The sequence below is a fragment of the Anabrus simplex genome, chromosome 7, assembly GCF_040414725.1.
Source record: "Anabrus simplex isolate iqAnaSimp1 chromosome 7, ASM4041472v1, whole genome shotgun sequence".
Taxonomy (NCBI): domain Eukaryota; kingdom Metazoa; phylum Arthropoda; class Insecta; order Orthoptera; family Tettigoniidae; genus Anabrus; species Anabrus simplex.
The window spans coordinates 224,559,288-224,576,711 of NC_090271.1; positions in this window are offsets into that span (position 1 = coordinate 224,559,288).

The following is a 17,424-nucleotide window of genomic DNA, read 5'->3' on the forward strand; positions in this document are numbered from 1 at the left end:
TTCTTATAAATCTTGTTCTTATTCTTCCTGGCATTCTTTTCCCCAATGACGGGGTCAATACTGCATGTGGGTTTTGGCCAGTTTTAAGCTGGATGCCCTTCATGTCACCAGTCCTGTATGGCGTGTTTTTGTTGTGGTTGTTAGAGTGGTGTGTTGTTTGTATATGAAGAGATGTGAATGAAGACAAACTAAAATCCACTCACTGGCACAAAAAACGCAACATGTAATAAATCTTGAAGACGTGATGTGCAATTATCTATTTAATCAAAGTTCAGCACTTTATCTTATATTTTTAGATGGGGGAAGTCATTGGCTTTGTTTTGTGAGCGAACAATGAAGTGTGGATTGTTTATTGCTCTCGCCTTAATTTTTTCATACACAACCTGGAAAACACATCACAGGATGTGAAACAATAATATTTTCCTGTTCTGCAAGCACTTATTGTTGTAGTGTTCTATTGTACAGACATGCCAAGTCTCCCGATTTGAGCGGGAGACTCCCAATTTTTCATCGTTCCTCCCGATCTCCCGATCGCCGGGTTCAATCTCCCGATTTTCGGAGCAATATCCATAATTTTCATATTATTTTAGACTCCCACGGATTTCCTCGTTCTGTCGATATATGGCTGAGTATGGCTGGTCGATAGTAGTTCTAATAATGATACCAGATGGAAGTACGGGGCACAGTGGCCAGTCATGTGCTGCTCTTTGGTCTTTAATACAGTCATTTCTCTTTGCAAACGAGTCAAGCGAGTAACATTCTCTTTGGAGTAACCTAACCTCAGAAGTAGCACACTATAATCGTTCTACCCGGGGCAAGACCTGCAGAAGTGCTCGTGTTGTACCTTAATATTTGTTTTGGCCAAAATGTCAAAAAAATGAAATATGATGCAGTGTTTAAAAGTGCTTATAGGGAAGAGTTTCCGTGTTTGAATGAATCCAGAAAGGGACCAACATTCATGTTCTGTACTATATGTAGATGTGATTTTTCAGTTGCACATGTGGGAAATGCAATATACTCAAGCACATGCAAACGAAAAAATATAAGGAGAGTGTTCAGTGTGTAGAAAGAAACCAGAAACTGAACTTTTCATGTAAAAAACAAGATGTAAATCCTGTGATGAATGCCGAGGCGTTATTTACGTCATTTATAGTGGAACATAACCTGCCTGTAAATTGTGCCGATCACGCGGGATCTTTGTTTCGCAAAATGTTTCCTGATTCGGAAATCGCTAAACGATATGGGTGTGCTAGAACGAAAACAGCGGCTATCATTACAGAAATGTGCATGGAAGAAAGGGCGAAAATTGTGTCACATTTGCAGGTGAATGCATTTTCTGTTGCTACTGATAGTAGCAATAAAAGCGACTTGAAGATATATCTCTGAACTCAATGAAATTCAGAGTTGTCTACTCTCTGTGCCTAATTTAGAAGGGGATGCTACTGGAGTAAACATTGCCAATCTTTTGCTCTCAACTTTTTGGGAATTCTGCATTCCATTAGAAAACTGCGTAGCTCTTGGTGCTGATAATCCTCCAGTAATGGCTGGATTAAAGAATGGTGTGGCAGGATGTTTGAAGCGGGAAAATAGTAACATAATCATCGTAGGCTGCTCTTGTCACCTAATTAATCTTGCTGCTGAGAAGGGTGTGGCATGCTTGCCCATAAATGTAGATGAAAGTAGAATTGATATATTTTATTATTTGGAAAGGAGTGCAAAGAGGAAAGAAAAGTTCAGAGAATTTCAGACTCTACACAACACAGAGATCAGGAAAATTCTGAAGCATGTGCCTACTCAATGGTTATCACTAAGAAGGTGTTTAGATAGGATTTTGCTTCAGTAGGCTCCTTTGGTTACATTATTGAGGAGCGAAATTGTGAGTACGGATTCTCAGATGGGAACTTTGAAGACTTACAAAATTCCTAAGCACAGTTTAAGTTCAGGTGTGTCTTGTTTGTCTGAAAATGTTAAGGATTGTCATAACATTTCACCTCACTCCTCAGTTAAAAGGAAAACCCAGTCACCGAGCTCGATAGCTGCAGTCGCTTAAGTGCGGCCGGTATCCAGTATTCGGGAGACAGTAGGTTCGAACCCCACTGTCGGCAGCCCTGAAGATGGTTTTCCGTGGTTTCCCATTTTCACACCATAGGCAAATGCTGGGGCTGTACCTTCAATAAGGCCATGGCCACTTCCCTCCCACTCCTAGCCCTTCCCTGTCCCATCGTCACCAAAAGACCTATCAGTGTCGGTGCAACGTGAACCAACTAACAAGAAGAAGAAGAAAACCCAGTCATCAGTTTCACTAAAAAAAATGAAACTACGTATGACACTAAGAGCCATGCATTGTCATGTGAAGAACAACTTTTCATGTTCCTTTCATCAAATTTACATAAATCTTTTTGCCTTTTTCTCTCAAGTTTTATGGATATCTTTGAGAATCCAAACGTAGCTCTTCAGTCAAGTATGCCGCACATCCACTTATTGAGGTCAGTTTTGGAGGAACTATTGAAGAATGTGATGGCAAGTTTTGTAAAACCAGACGTTATTAAAAGATCCTCCTCTCTCCTTGATGTAGATTATCATACTCCAGCAAATTAAAAGGATGATTGTGATCTGATGATAGGGAACTCTGCATTTGTTTTAGCGAACACCTTGAAGTCTGAGGAAAAGTGCATATTCTTTAAGTCTGTTAGAAAGTGTTTCTCTTCATCGTGTGACTGCATGGTACACAAATTTTCATTCAAAGATGAAGTTTTAATTAATGCAGAAGTTGCAAATATTTCTGCTATAAGTAAGGCATCATTTTCTAGCCTTAGATTTTTCATAAACAAGTGTCCGAACATTTTGACTAGTGAAACGGAACATTTGGATAAAGAAACTGATATTCAGCACTCCCAGTTCTGTAACTTTCAGCTCGAAGAAACAGACCTGGCAAAAGGAAGAATTGATGTTCAATGGGTATTGGTAGGTCAGATGAAATCAGCTGATGGTGTACTTAAATATGACAGACTCTCTAAGGTGATGCTTGCTTGCTGTGTTATCAATTCCACATAGCAATGCAGAATGTGAAAGGATTTTTAGCAAAGTCACAAAGACAAAAACACAGTTCACATCCTTGCTGTCTGAACAAACTTTGGAGAAACTTTTAACCTTGAAATCAGTTCAGCAAGGCAAGTGCTTTGAGCAAAAATTTAGTTCCGAGTTTCTGAAGAAGGCTAAGTCGGCTACTGGTGTGTTGAACAACAATTAGTCGTAATGTGATCACCATATTGAAGGATGAGAAGTCACATGTTCCTACAGTTCAGGTATGTCCAGTATTTAGTATTCACATGTAAATGATGGAAAATATATATATGGGCAAATAAAATTGTTAATGTATTGAATTATAATGAATTTGTACATGTTCTGCCATCAGTGATGTGTTGTAATACGTCGCGATTCGCTGCAAAATTTCTCCTGATTTTTCACTTTTGAAAGTTGGCGTGTCTGTATTGTACCTCTTTCAATCACATGTGTTTGTAAGATGTTTCAATCATTATCATAATCAGTTTTCTGCACTAAATATGCTGTCAGTCCTGAAAATACTGCAAAAGCTGTTGCCTTGGTGGAAGAGGGTTGCAGCATGCATTACATTGCAGAAGTGTTCAAAATTACACCTTCGAATTTATTAGGTTAACCATCGTGATTTAGATATGAAACAGTGATTTTCAGTAATGGATAAGTACACCTACTGCGATTTTCAGAACCTTAAGAAGGTACAGGGAAACTGGAGGCTATTCAAGAAGAGCAACATCACCAAGAGATGATCATTTCTTACGGCTTCATGTTCTCCGCTGTTGTTGAAGCACGAGATAGACTCCATCAAGTTCAAGGAGTTCTTGTTGGGGAGAGAAGTTTCTGAAGAAGCCTTGAAGAAGCCAATTTTCAATCCAAACTACCCACTAAAGACCCAGAACTCACCAAACAGCATCACGCGGCCCGACTGCATTTTGTAAGGGAACATCGCGGCTGGACATTATAACAATGGAGAGTAAGTGCTATTCACTGTTGAATCACAATGTGGCATGTGATCACCTGACAGTAGAGGAAAGGTCTGGAGAAGGCTTGGGGTAAGGTATTCCCCTTGCACATTCTTATCCAGAACGCCTTTTCAGGGTGGTTCTCTGATGGTGTGCTCTGCATGAGCATGGGAGCCTTACAACACATTGGCATATGGAGGAAATCATTCTGGAGCATGATTTGCCTTTTGCTCCATTTGCAGTATTGGCAATGGTTTCACACTAATGCTGGACAGTGCATGCCCACATATTGTGAGATGTATGCAACAGTTCTTGAATGAAGTGGAGATCCATGTTATGGTTTGGCCTGTTCAAAGCCCTGATTTGAATTCTGTTGGACATCTATGAGACCAGCTGGGTAGAGGGGTCCATCAGCATGATCCAGACATCCTACAAGACCTACGGGAGGCTCTCCTGGAAGAATGAGAGGTGATTCCTCAAGAGGACTTGCATTGTTAATCAGGAGCATGCTTGAAAGATTGGATACTGTGATTGATACAAGAGGAGGTAATACACACTTCTGAGGATGAAAAATTGAAGTGTGACATGTAGAAAACCAAAACAAAGGTGAATTTTTATAAGCTTTCTCAAAATTTGTTTGAAGTGTAAATCCTTACCTGTTACTCTGTATCTCTGGCTTAATTCAAACAAATTGTTTATAAAAGTTCTTATTTTTCATTGTCAGACACCCAAAGGAGTTAGTAGTACAATATTGTATCATATAATAGTACATTAGTGTCATAAATATGACTAGAATATAAAATAAATTTCAGTCTTTAACTCTTTGACCGCCATCCTCATACGCGGTGTCCATTACTAGTCCAAAACATGTGTTATACATTATTAAAATGAATAAATAACTTGGAAAGTATTTTTTCCGGAACGTCCAATCAATCGGACATTGGTGTTTTTAGACTGAACCTTGAACGTCTGATCAATCAAACATTGGCGGTTAAAGGGTTAAGGAATTGAAGTGTTGCATTTTCATGCCAGTGTGTGTACCAGGGCCCTCTGAACTGTCGGCCATTATGCTGACTATTCAGCCAAGGAGCTAGACTGTGTGATGATTATACTGTAATACGTAATTTATCATCGTTGTTATGTCAATTTAGAATCTATACCACCAGACCACGTACAGTAAAGTGTGTAAGTTCAAGTCAGACGATGCAGCAACACCAGGTTCAGTGATTAGAGACAAAGTGTAACAGATGGGAGGTATGGTTTGTTGGCGACCACATGGCTATGTCTGAATGTAAAACTTTACTCTCTTCCAAACACTTTCAGGTATCTTGTCTGACCTCCCTTGGTCGATTCTTCTTTTCTGACCCCAATGGTATTAGGTTTACAAATCCTAGGGCTTCTTTCATTTTCATGCCCTTCAAGGCCCTTGTCTTTCTTTGGTAAATACCTTCATTTTTCAAAGTGTCTGACCCCTTTCATTCTTTCCCTCTGATTAGTGTTAATAGAGAATGGTTGCCTAGTTGTACTTCCTCTTAAAACAACAATAAAGTAATTTTTTTAATGTCCCACTAATTACTTTTACAATTTTCGGAGATACTGAGGTACCGGAATTTTGTCCCGCTTGAGTTCTTTTATGTGCCAGTAAATCTACCGATGTGAGGCTGTCGTATTTCAGCATGTTCAAATACCATGGGACTGAGCCAAGATTGAACCTACCAAGTTGGGGTCAGAAGGTCAGCGCATCAACTATCTGAGCTACTCAGCCTTGCCTCTTAAAACAATAATCACCGCCACCACAACCACTCTCTTCCAAATGTTTTTATTCAATAAATGCAACTCAGAGGATAACGAGGTAAAGAGAAAAAGATAGTATTTGATGTATGCATTTACCTCCCCTGCGAAACATGTGACCTTGCTGCGGTGGGGCAGCTTGCTCATCGCAATGAAGCAGATAGCAGAGCCCCAGGTGTAACCATATCAGATAGGTACCTGTCAAGAGACCAGACTAACGAATAGTTCATCAAAAGGGGGGTAAGAGTCTTTAGGAATTTGCAAGGACTGCAGTCTAGATGATTGACTGATATGGCTTAGCTGTGTTGATACTGCTACATGGCTTAAAGCAACGGGAAACTACAGCCGTAACTAACTCCTGAGGACATGCAGCTCTCTGTGTATGAATGATGTACTGATGATAGCTTCCTCCCGGGTAAAATATTCCGGAGGTAAGATAGTCCCCCCTTTGGATCTCCGGGTGGGGACTAACGGGAGGGGGCAATCATCGGAAAGATGGATGCTGACATTCTGCAAGCCGGAGCATGAAATGGTAGAAGTTTGAATTGTTGTGGAGAGGTTAGAGTATTTGAAAAGGGAAATGGATAGACTAAATTTAGATGTAGTTGGTGTAAGTGAAGTGCGTTGGCAGGAAGAGCAGGATTTTTGGTCAGGCAACTACAGAATTATAAACACAAAATCAAACGGGGGAAATGCAGGAGTTGGTTTAATAATGAATAAGAAAAAAAGGGCAGTGGGTAAGCTACTACAACCAGCATAGTGAAAGAATTATTGTTGTCAAAATAGACACCAAACCAATGGTGCAGTTCTGTATGCCTACTGTTTCAGCGGATGGTGAAAAAAATCAAAAGAATATAGGAAGAGATAGAAGATTTAATACAATATATAAAAGGTGACAAAAATTTAATTGTGATGGCAGACTGGAATGCAGTGGTAGGCCAAGGAAGAGAAGGTAATACAGTAGGAGAATTTGGATTGGGACAAAGGAATGAAGAAGGAAGTAGGCTGGTTGAATTTTGCACTGATCATAATGTAGTCCTTGCTAATACTTGGTTCAAACACCAGAAATGACGGCTGTATATATGGACGAGACCTGGAGACACTGAAAGGTATCAAATAGACTTCATTATAGGCAGAGATTCAGAAACCAGGTGTTAGATTGCAAAACTTTCCCAGAGACAGATATGGAATCTGACCACAACTTGTTGATCATGAAATGCCATCTGAAGTTGAAGAAATTGAAGAAAGGAAGGAATGCAAAGAGATGGGATCTAGACAAGTTGAACGAAAAGAGTGTAAGGGATTGCTTCAAGGAACATGTTGCACAAGGACTAAATGAAAAGGCTGAAGAAAACACAATAGAAGAAGAATGGACAGTCAAGAAGAATGAGGTCAGTAGGGCTGCTGAAGAAATGTTAGGAAGGAAGGAAGGAAGGAAAGAAGGAAGGAAGGAAGGAAGGAAGGAAGGAAGGAAGGAAGGAAAGATCAACTAAGAATCAATGGATAACTCAGGAGATACTAAACTTGATTGGTGAAAGTAGAAAATACAAGAATCCAAGAAATGAAGAGGACAGAAAAGAATTCAGGCGATTAAAGAACGAAGTGAATAGAACGTGCAGGACTGCTAAGGAAGAATGGCTGAAGGAGAAGTGCAAGGATGTTGAAGGTTATATGGTTCAAGGAAAGGTAGATGATGCATACAGGAAAATCAAAGAAACTTTTGGAGAAAGGAAATCTAAGTGTATGAATGTTAAAGAGCTCAGATGGAAAACCACTTCTAGGGAAAGAAGACAAAGCAGAAAGTGGCAGGAACATATCCAGCAGTTGTGTCAAGGTAAAGACGTAGATGATATGGTTCTGGAACATGAAGAGGCTGTTGATGCTGATGAAATGGGAGACCCAGTTTTGAGATCAGAATTCGACAGAGCTGTGAGAGACGTAAATAGGAACAAGGTACCTGGAATCGATGACATTCCCTTCGAATTACTGACTGCCTTAGGAGAAACCATCATGGCGACGTTATTCCATTTAGTGTCTAATATGTATGATACAGGAGAAGTGCCATGTTGTTATACCTATTCCCAAGAAAGCCAGTGCTGACAAGTGTGAAAACTACTGCACCATTAGTTTAGTATCTCATGCCTGCAAAATTGTAACACATATTATTACAGAAGAATGGAAAGAAAAGTTGAAACTGTATTGGGACAAAATCAATTTGGCTTCAGAAGAAATGTAGGAAAACACTTGAAACAATCCTGACTTTACGCGTGATCTCAGGCCCGGTTGTATAAAGCAGTTGATCCTAGATCAAGGAGTAAAACTGATACCAGATCACGTTGATCCTAAAATTTGTGTTGTATAAACGTTCAACCAAGATCATTTCTCATAGATCTCAAATCAAAATTGATCCAACAAATTCCTTGGATCAAGCCTTGTGATTCGGATCAAGTAGTGTTCTTGTATTGTAGGCTATGTTTATCAACATGAAAAGAAGAAGTCTTTTGTAGTGAAAATAGTGCCGTAAAAATAAATCATGGTAAGAAAAAAAAAAGTTATTACCGATATTTAATTGATGAAGGGATTTTTATCGCGATTCTTTCTTTGAATTGCAGATGTCTGACTACTCCGATTTTTCTTCAGATGACGATAATGAAGAATTTCGGCGGTATCCTCGACCAAGAAAGATGAAACCCATTCATAGAACTTAGCGACAAAGCCTTTAAAAGCAATTCCAATTAACCAGACACACTGTTGAGGTAATGGAAAGTAGACTTCGAGAAGCTCTGAGACGATTGAATAGAAACCAGCCATTTACTCCAATGTTCCAGATTCTATTGACTCTGCGATTTTACATGACAGGGTGTTTTCAAATTGTAGTTAGTGATTTATTCAAAATTGATAAAGCTACGGTCTGTCGAGTTGTCCATAAAGTAATGCGAGAAATTGCTGCGTTGAGATCCCAGTTTATGTGCCGTCTAACCAGAGATAAGTGTTGAATGCCATGTGTATGTTTGTCCGTCAGAGGTCAGCACTAATCAGACTGCTACACCCCCAGTGGAAGGAGAGACAGAGTCACGCGCCTCACCGGGCGTCAGTGAGGGAATGAGTTACGAGACTTGAACTAGTGTGGGTAATGGTGTTGAGTTTGGTGCTCTACATTATGGATCACAGCGTCCTATGTGTATCTTCTGTACAGTGTAATTAGTTTTGTGAATAAATTAAGTATGTAATGTACATTATGTTGGCCTTACCTTTGCACTTAATAATGATGAAGTACATTTCGTGTACTGTGGGAAGAGGTAGGCCTCGTTCAACATGAGTAAACAACTCGAACACAAGACCGAACAATAAGCGAGAAGAATCGTGCGTCAGTTCTATAACATAGCTCATTTCCCAGGAATTCTTGGTGCTATAGACTATACACACATGGCAATCATATCTCCAGGGGGTAACAACGCTGAAATGTTCATGAACGGGCATGGATGGTTCTCCCTGAATGTACAGGTTATATGTGAAGCTAATCTGCGTTGTCTTAACATAGGAGCAAGGGGGCCTGGATCTTCACATGACGGTAATATATTCAATAACTCTAGAGTTCATGCTTGGTTTAAGGCGGAGGAAATACCCAACGGATTTCTTCTTGGGGATAGTATTTACCGTGACTGCGAGTACCTAATCACTCCATATTACACGAAGCGACACCTGCAGAGATGGCATATAACAGAGCTCATCAGAGATCGCAATCCACAATTAAAATAACTTTCGGGGCTGTTAAAAGACGATTTCCCCACTTGAAGGTGTGTGTTTGAGTGAAATTACTCCAGCTTCCACTATTATAGTGGCAACGTTTGTCCTATATAACACGGCCTTCGATTCCGTAGATGGTGAACCTGAAGTACGATATATTTTAACAGGAAGAAGGGTTATCGAGGAATTTCCAGTCTTCGAGGAAGCTGGGCTGAATGGAAGAAATGCTGCTGTTAGGAATGTACAGTTGGTTAAGTACGGTACTCTGTCTCAACCAGTCATTAGTACGTAAATAGCCTATACAGTATTTATATACTTGCCTTATCATCTGCAGCCAACTTCTTCGTTCATAGTTTGATGTTCTTGTAGCATACCTGTAAGGGTTTCCAATCCCATCGCGCCACATCTGCGTGGGAATTGAAGTCTGAAGCTAGTGCTTTCCAGGCATTTTCCTTCTCTTTCGTACTTACACCATCAGTCTTCTTTTAAATTTTAGATGATATTCTTATATTTTGTAACAACTAAATCAATTAACAAGTCCTTTTCATTCGCTGTAAAATTCGGGGCTCGATTTCTTCACTCAATGAAATGTTTGTCATGCTTTTCCATGTTCATGTCCATTTTTCACTCAGTTTGTTTGAGATCTGATTGACACTACATCAGAGAGAACGAAAAAGATAAAATAACATGACATTACTGCCAACACATTCCTGATTAGTTCGAATTCCCCATGCTGTTTACGACATTGCCAAGCGAAAATCTATGATCACGGATCAAAGTTGATCCGGATCGCGAGATCCGAGATCAACGTTATACAACACAACGAGCACCTTGAAAAGGATTATTTTCTGATCTCGAATCAAAATTGATCCCGGATCAGCTATGTTTATACAATCGGCCCTTATAGGATCGAATTAAGGAGGACAAACCCACATACATGGCATTCGTAGACCTAGAAAAGGCATTCAGTAATGCTGATTGGACCAAGCTATTTGAGATTCTGAAGGTGATTAGGATCAGATACTGAGAACGAAGAATTATCTACAATCTGTATAGAAATCGGTCTGCAGTGATAACAATTGAGGACTTTCAAAAAGAAGCAGCAATCCAGAAAGGAGTGAGGCAAGGCTGCAGTTTGTCCTCCCCCTCCACCCCCCTCCTCTTCAATGCTTATATAGAACAGGCAGTAAAGGAAATCGAAGAGTAATTAGGAAAGGGAATCACAATCCAAGGAGAGGAAATCAAACCCCTGAGATTTACCGATGATATTGTTATTTTATCTGAGACTGCAGAAGATTTAGAGAAGTTGCTGAATGGTATGGATGGAGTCTTGGGTAAGAAGTACAAGATGAAAATATAAGTCCTAAAGGAAAGTAATGGATTGCAGTTGAAGGAAGTCAGGTGATGCAGGTAATATTAGATTAGGAAATGAAGTCTTAAAGTAGTTTAATATTGTTACTTGGGTAGTAAAATAACTAATGATGGCAGAAGAAAGGAGGACATAAAATGCAGACTACCACAAGAAAGGAAAACCTTTCTTAAGAAAAGAAATGTCCTCACTTCGTACATTGATATGGGAATCAGAAAGATGTTTCTGAAGACCTTCGTCTGGAGCGTGACATTGTATGGAAGTGAAACGTGGATGACAACTAGTTCAGAAAGAAAGACAATAGAAGCTTTTGAAATGTAGTGTTACAGACGAGTGCTGAAGGTGAGATGGATAGATCGAATCATGAATGAAGAGAATTGGTGAGAGGAGAGGAAATCGATTTGGCTAAATTTGACGAGAAGAGGAGATAGAATGATAGGACACATCTTAAGACACCCAGGACTTGTTCAGTTAGTTTTTGAGGGAAGTCTAGGTGGTAAAAATGGTGGGGGTAGACCAAGGTATGAATATGACAAGCAGGATGCAATAATTATGTAGAAATGAGAAGGTTAGCACAGGGTAGGGTGGTATCGAGAGCTGCATCAAACCAGTCTCTGGACTGATGACTCAAACAACAACAACAACACACATGCATTTAAGCATATGCTGAATTTAAGTAGTAATCATAATAATTAGAAGAAGAAGAAGAAGCAGATTATCTTTAGCATATAAAACTGAACATAGTGATCATTTCTCTTTTATATATGTCCAATACTTGTCCTGTTTTTCTCTACAGAGTTGAGTATGAATTGAGATGAATCTTTGTAGCAAGTTTTTCCGACTGGATGCTCTTCCTGATGTCAGCCTCATCAGAGGAGTTGAAAATGAAAATGAAAAATGAAAACCTACAACCTGTTTTCCAGTCATTGACCGGGTCAGGGATGTAATGAATGAAACATATGTATATAGGCTGTTATTACAATGGGGTCGCCACTCCCAAGGTGATTTTTATTAATGAGCATCAGAGGAGTTAATGAGACGAAATGAATGAAGTGATATATGAGCGGGGATCAAATATAAACAGGATTTTATTATTTTATTTAAATTGATTTTTTTGAAAAACGCAAGGCAATTACAATTTACTTTTCCACAAAGTTTCCTGCTATGGAAATACATTTGTCCCAGCATATGGGCAGCTTTTTGGTGCCCTCATCGTAAAAAGAACAGGGTCGTGTCACCAGCCACTTGCGCACAAAGTCTTCCACACTCTTGTCATCTTCAAATTGTTGCCCTCCTAGAGCTTCTTTAAGCGGTCTGAACAAATAGAAATCGCAGGGCGATAAGTCTGGGCTGTAAGGAGGATGATCAAGTGTAGTCCAGTGCATTTCTTGTAGCTTGGAGAGAGAGCTGCAGTATTGGGCCGTGCATTGTCAAAATGGTTGGTCTTGTCTTTTGTGGTGATATGCAACCCTCGCAATTGCAAGCAGCATTGATTGTGCATCACTCAAGCAAAAATCAATCAGCAAAATGACTCGCAGATCGAAAAAAACGGTTGCAAGAACCTTGCCATCTGACAGTCGAGTCTTGGCTTTCATTGGTGTTGCCTCTCCTTTCCTCCACCACTCCTTACACACACGCGTCCTTGACAATGTTTAATCACCGAACTGTGCAGTCAATCTCTGGCAAATTTCCACTGCTGTAACTCCTTCACGAGTACAAAATTTTATAATTATGTGTTGCGCAGTGGAGGGGTGCAAGTGTTGCTCCGACATTGTGAGCATTACTGATGAAACGGCGGGAAATATCTAACAGCACGCTCTCCCCACCCCTAACAGTCCCACCTTAGCATAGCAGAAGCTCAGGGCCAGTCCTAACAACTGTTGATGTTCAGGAACAAAAATTCCATTTATATTTGATCGACCTTCGTATGATAGTAGGAAAAGAGAGGGTGAAACCCATTGCCAGCACATAGCCTACTCCTTTCGAATAACACCAAGCGGTCTGCTCAAGAGTTTCATGTCACGGTTCGATGGACGAATCGCCATCTACAGCATCATATGCCCTTACTCCATGTGAAAATTGCGGAAAGGTTTGGAATTGAATCCAGGCTTTTAGAACAAAGTCTAGTGATTAGAAATTGTATACCACCACCTCTCCTACCCTTCCGGCCAACATTCTGATAGTGACATTTTTTTCCACCTAGAGGACTCAAATCAACTAACTATGGTGTCAGAATATAGACTTGATGACTTGGCAATCATGGCCACCAGGCGGGTACGATCATTTGTGTTTTACATTTATTTAAATAATAATAATAATAATGCAAACCACATGCAAAACAGCATGGAACACAAAAAAATAAGTGTAATTATACCCAATTATTTTAATAAAAATAATAATAATAACAAACATGAAATAGAAACAGAAAAATAAACATCAGCTCAGTTTTATAATCATAATGTCAGACTCGTTGGCTGAATGGTCAGCGTACTGGCCTTCGGTTCAGAGGGTCCCAGGTTCGATTCCCAGCCAGATCGGGGATTTTAACTTTCATTAGTTAATTCCATTGGCTCGGGGGCTGGGTGTTTGTGCTGTCCCCAACATCCCTGCAACTCACCACATATAACACCATCCTCCGCCACAATAACACGCAGTTAGCTTCACATGGCAGACGCCGCCCACCCTCATCAGAGGGTCTGCCTTACAAGGGCTGCACTCGGCTAGAAATAGCCACACAAAATTATTATAATTATAATAACAACTTAATCAACCAATTACTATTGTAGGCTGAAATTATAAGTTTCATTGTTTCATTTCACTTTGTCCATTGTGCCTACCTTCTAATGAGGAAAGTTTTAAATAAATAAAAATTGAGGAACATCAGAACAAAAACTGATCTAGAAAAGCATTTATTAGAGAATGTAATAAACACTTGTACAGTTATGAGTGGGGAAAACTATATCAGAGTAACAGGAAAGAGTATACCGAGAGTTAAATCAGATGTGAAATATCAATTTTCATTATCCAGGTATTAAATTCAAGAAAATGGAGATATTTGGTTTTGATCAGACCGCAGCCTTTACTCTTGAGGAATGACTTGTTATTACAAATGCAGTGTCATATTCCAATCATTCACACTGCTCATCTTCATTTACTTGCTTGCCATCTTCACTGTTTTTATTATCCTAAAGCAGTGTCATGTACCACAAAAAATCATCATTATTTGTCCAGTCCTTTCCAAATTGCTTGACCATCAAAACCATCAGATTCTATTTATTTCTTGAATAGATTTCTTTTTTACAATTGGCTTTACGTTGCTCCGACACAGATAGGTCATATGGCGACGATGGAATAGGAAAGGGTTGGGAATGGAAGGAAGTGGCCTTGGTCTTAATTAAGGTACAGCCCCACCATTTTTTGTATGATATGAAAACGAGAAACCACAGAAATCCACTTTCAGGGCTGCCAACAGTGGGATTCAAACCCACTATCTCCAGAATCTGAATAGATACAGATAGACTCATTCCTACAAAGTGTACTTGAATAATGTTTCTGTTTGTCTTCTCTGTCCTTTTCTTAGAAATATTCAATATTTCTTTGTATTATATAGTTCAGCATTTATTTTTCTGTGCATGTTTTTGTATGATTCTCCAGGAGAGTTAATGGTCCATAATACATAGTGCTTTCCTAAAGTTAGCACAGTGCCATGTTCTTTATATATATTTCTTTCATATTCTTACCAAGCAATTGGCGGTGCAATTTAGGTCATGAAGCTATCGGCTTGCATTCGGGAGATAGTGGGTTTGAACCTTCACTGTTGACAGCCCTGAAGATGATTTTCCATGGTTTTCCAATTTCACACCAGGCTGTACCTTAATTAAGGCCATGGTTGCTTCCTTACCATTCCGAGCCCTTTCCTATCCTATCATCGCCAATCATATTAGTGTGATGTGAAAATAATTAATATATTTCCTTTTTATAACAACCAACATTCTCCAATAAATACTTTGCTGGATTTATCACTTTGTGATCCAACCAATGCATTTCAGATGACTTTTTAAGGTGTGTAATTATTTTTGTGGCATCATGTGTGTTTAATCCAAAACTCCTCCCTGAACCATGAGTGCAGCAGAAGTGGATTTATCAGGTTTTGATTTGACGCGTTAAATTGTTACTACAATAATAAAGAACAATAATATTATATTTATTGCATGAAACTAAAACACAGAAATAAATATTCATCACTTCTCATAATTATTTAAATAGTAATAAAAACAACTTTCTCTTCAGTGTGTTTACCTAAACACAGAAATAAATTCCAATTCATATAGTTTTGCTAGTGGCTTTACGTCGCACCGACACAGATAGGTCTCATGGCGACGATGGGATAGGAAAAGCCTAGGAATTGGAAGGAAACGGCCGTGGCCTTAATTAAGGTACAGCCCCAGCATTTGCCTGTTGTGAAAATGGGAAACCATGGAAAACTATCCTCAGGGCTGCCGACAGTGGGATTCAAACCCAAGCTCACAGCCGCGCGCCCTTAACCGCACAGTCAACTCGCCCGGTAATTCATATAGTATCAGCCTCCATTCACTGCCTCCTTACAACTGGTGTGACTTTCAAGCTCAGGGTAGTGGCAAAATAAGAGCAAAAGCTACCTGTGACTGTTTTTTACAACACTGATGTAGGCATAAAAAAAACTCTCTGTAAAATATGCAAATCAGGGTTGTAATTATTACTTACCTAAGTGGTTTGACTCTAAGTTCATATTTTCTAATCAATTGTTACACATTACTGGAAATATACTTCAAGCTTATTAGATCGTGTTACGTAGATCTCAAAGATACATTAAACAGAGAACAAAGATAGCCGTTCAGACCCCAGTGGGAACCGAACTCACAACCTTCCGATTGTATGATGTGCTTACGAGTTTGGATCTCCCTACAATCTGACTGGCCATTTTTGTTCTGTTCTTAACACCCCTTCAGCATGTACTGTATTCTATGCAGTCAGCAGAACCTAATAAGCTGAAAGTTTATTTCAAAGATAATGTGGTGGTGAAAAATAAATATTCTAACATGGTCAGTTATTTAATGGAGTTTAAGAACAAGTGATGGATGCTGCTAAAATCAGAATACTGATCTGGAACAAGCAAGATGATTGTTACCTTGAAAGAGTTCTTAGCTTATCACTTGTACTTAAATTGCAATTTTTAGTTTACTTCCTCTTTTAAAGATTAGAAAGATGTGCTGGACTAAGTGGTTTATTGTTTCTGTCATGTGGTTTATTATGTGATGACTGAAGGTGTCATAAAATGAGCATTTTTTAAAAACAAAGTATTTTATTTATCTACAATTATATTCATAATGTACATAGGGCAGATAAAATACAAGACAGAGTAGTAACTGTTGCTGAGAGTGAGAACTCAATCTCAAAAAGGTCACTATGTTTTTATTTGTGAGCAGAGTCACAAACTAACCATCAGTTATTTACACTGAAGACAATTATTATAAAATAATATTGTTTACTTTGTACAAAATCAATCATCTTTTCTTTGAATGCCCTCATTTTATTGACTTAGTGATAACTCAATGTAGTTTCAATTGACGATCTCAGCTTTCATCTTGGTGAGTAGAAATGTTAGATTCTAAAGTTAATCAATAAAGTCATTTATTTAAATAAATATGGGAATAGTTATTGCCATAAGTACTTATAGTTCTATTAAAGACTGAAATAAAATAATTACAAAAAATTCACAACAAGGAGATGAATTATGAAGTGGAGGTAAAATAGAATCTCCTGGTGCCAGTATGGTACTTGCCAGGAGCAAAAGAGGGAAATCCTGGACATTTTACAAGATTGGAGAGTGTAAACTGTGTTGCAGTGATGTTTTCTAAGAATGATATAAGGCTTCTGTCCAATGCAAATATGATCTCAGAGCAGTTATTTAGACTCTTGGTGTAAATTCGCTCCACTTTTGGAAGTAGAGCACAGGTACAAATGGTTCTATGTCTGGAAAAACTTGCTTTCACCAGTTAGTATGAAGATGATTCTTTTGGAGCAGGAAGTTTTACTATACACCCTGCTGTTTTCTTCACCACAGATCTGCCAAATTCAGTGTATAAAAATGTATCTAAAGCTTATAACAAAATGGAATATGACACATTATATACAAAAGAAATCTGACGCATGCTATATTCTCAGCAGATCTGTAATGCCATAAAAAACATTACAACTCTCCCAGAAGATGGATGAGAGAACAATAATGGTTCCAAGGAGGCACAGCAAGAGTGCCAATACTAATGACTACCACTTCAATCATATGCCTCACGTGGCATTGTATATCACAGATGGAAATATTACCTAATTAAAGTCTTCAGCAAAATTAAGTTCTCTAAAAAAATATTGCTGTTTTGACTTTTTAAATAATTGTTTTGTCCAAAATTGTACAAATATATTATTCTCATAACCAAATGACAGCATTACGAGTAATGAATA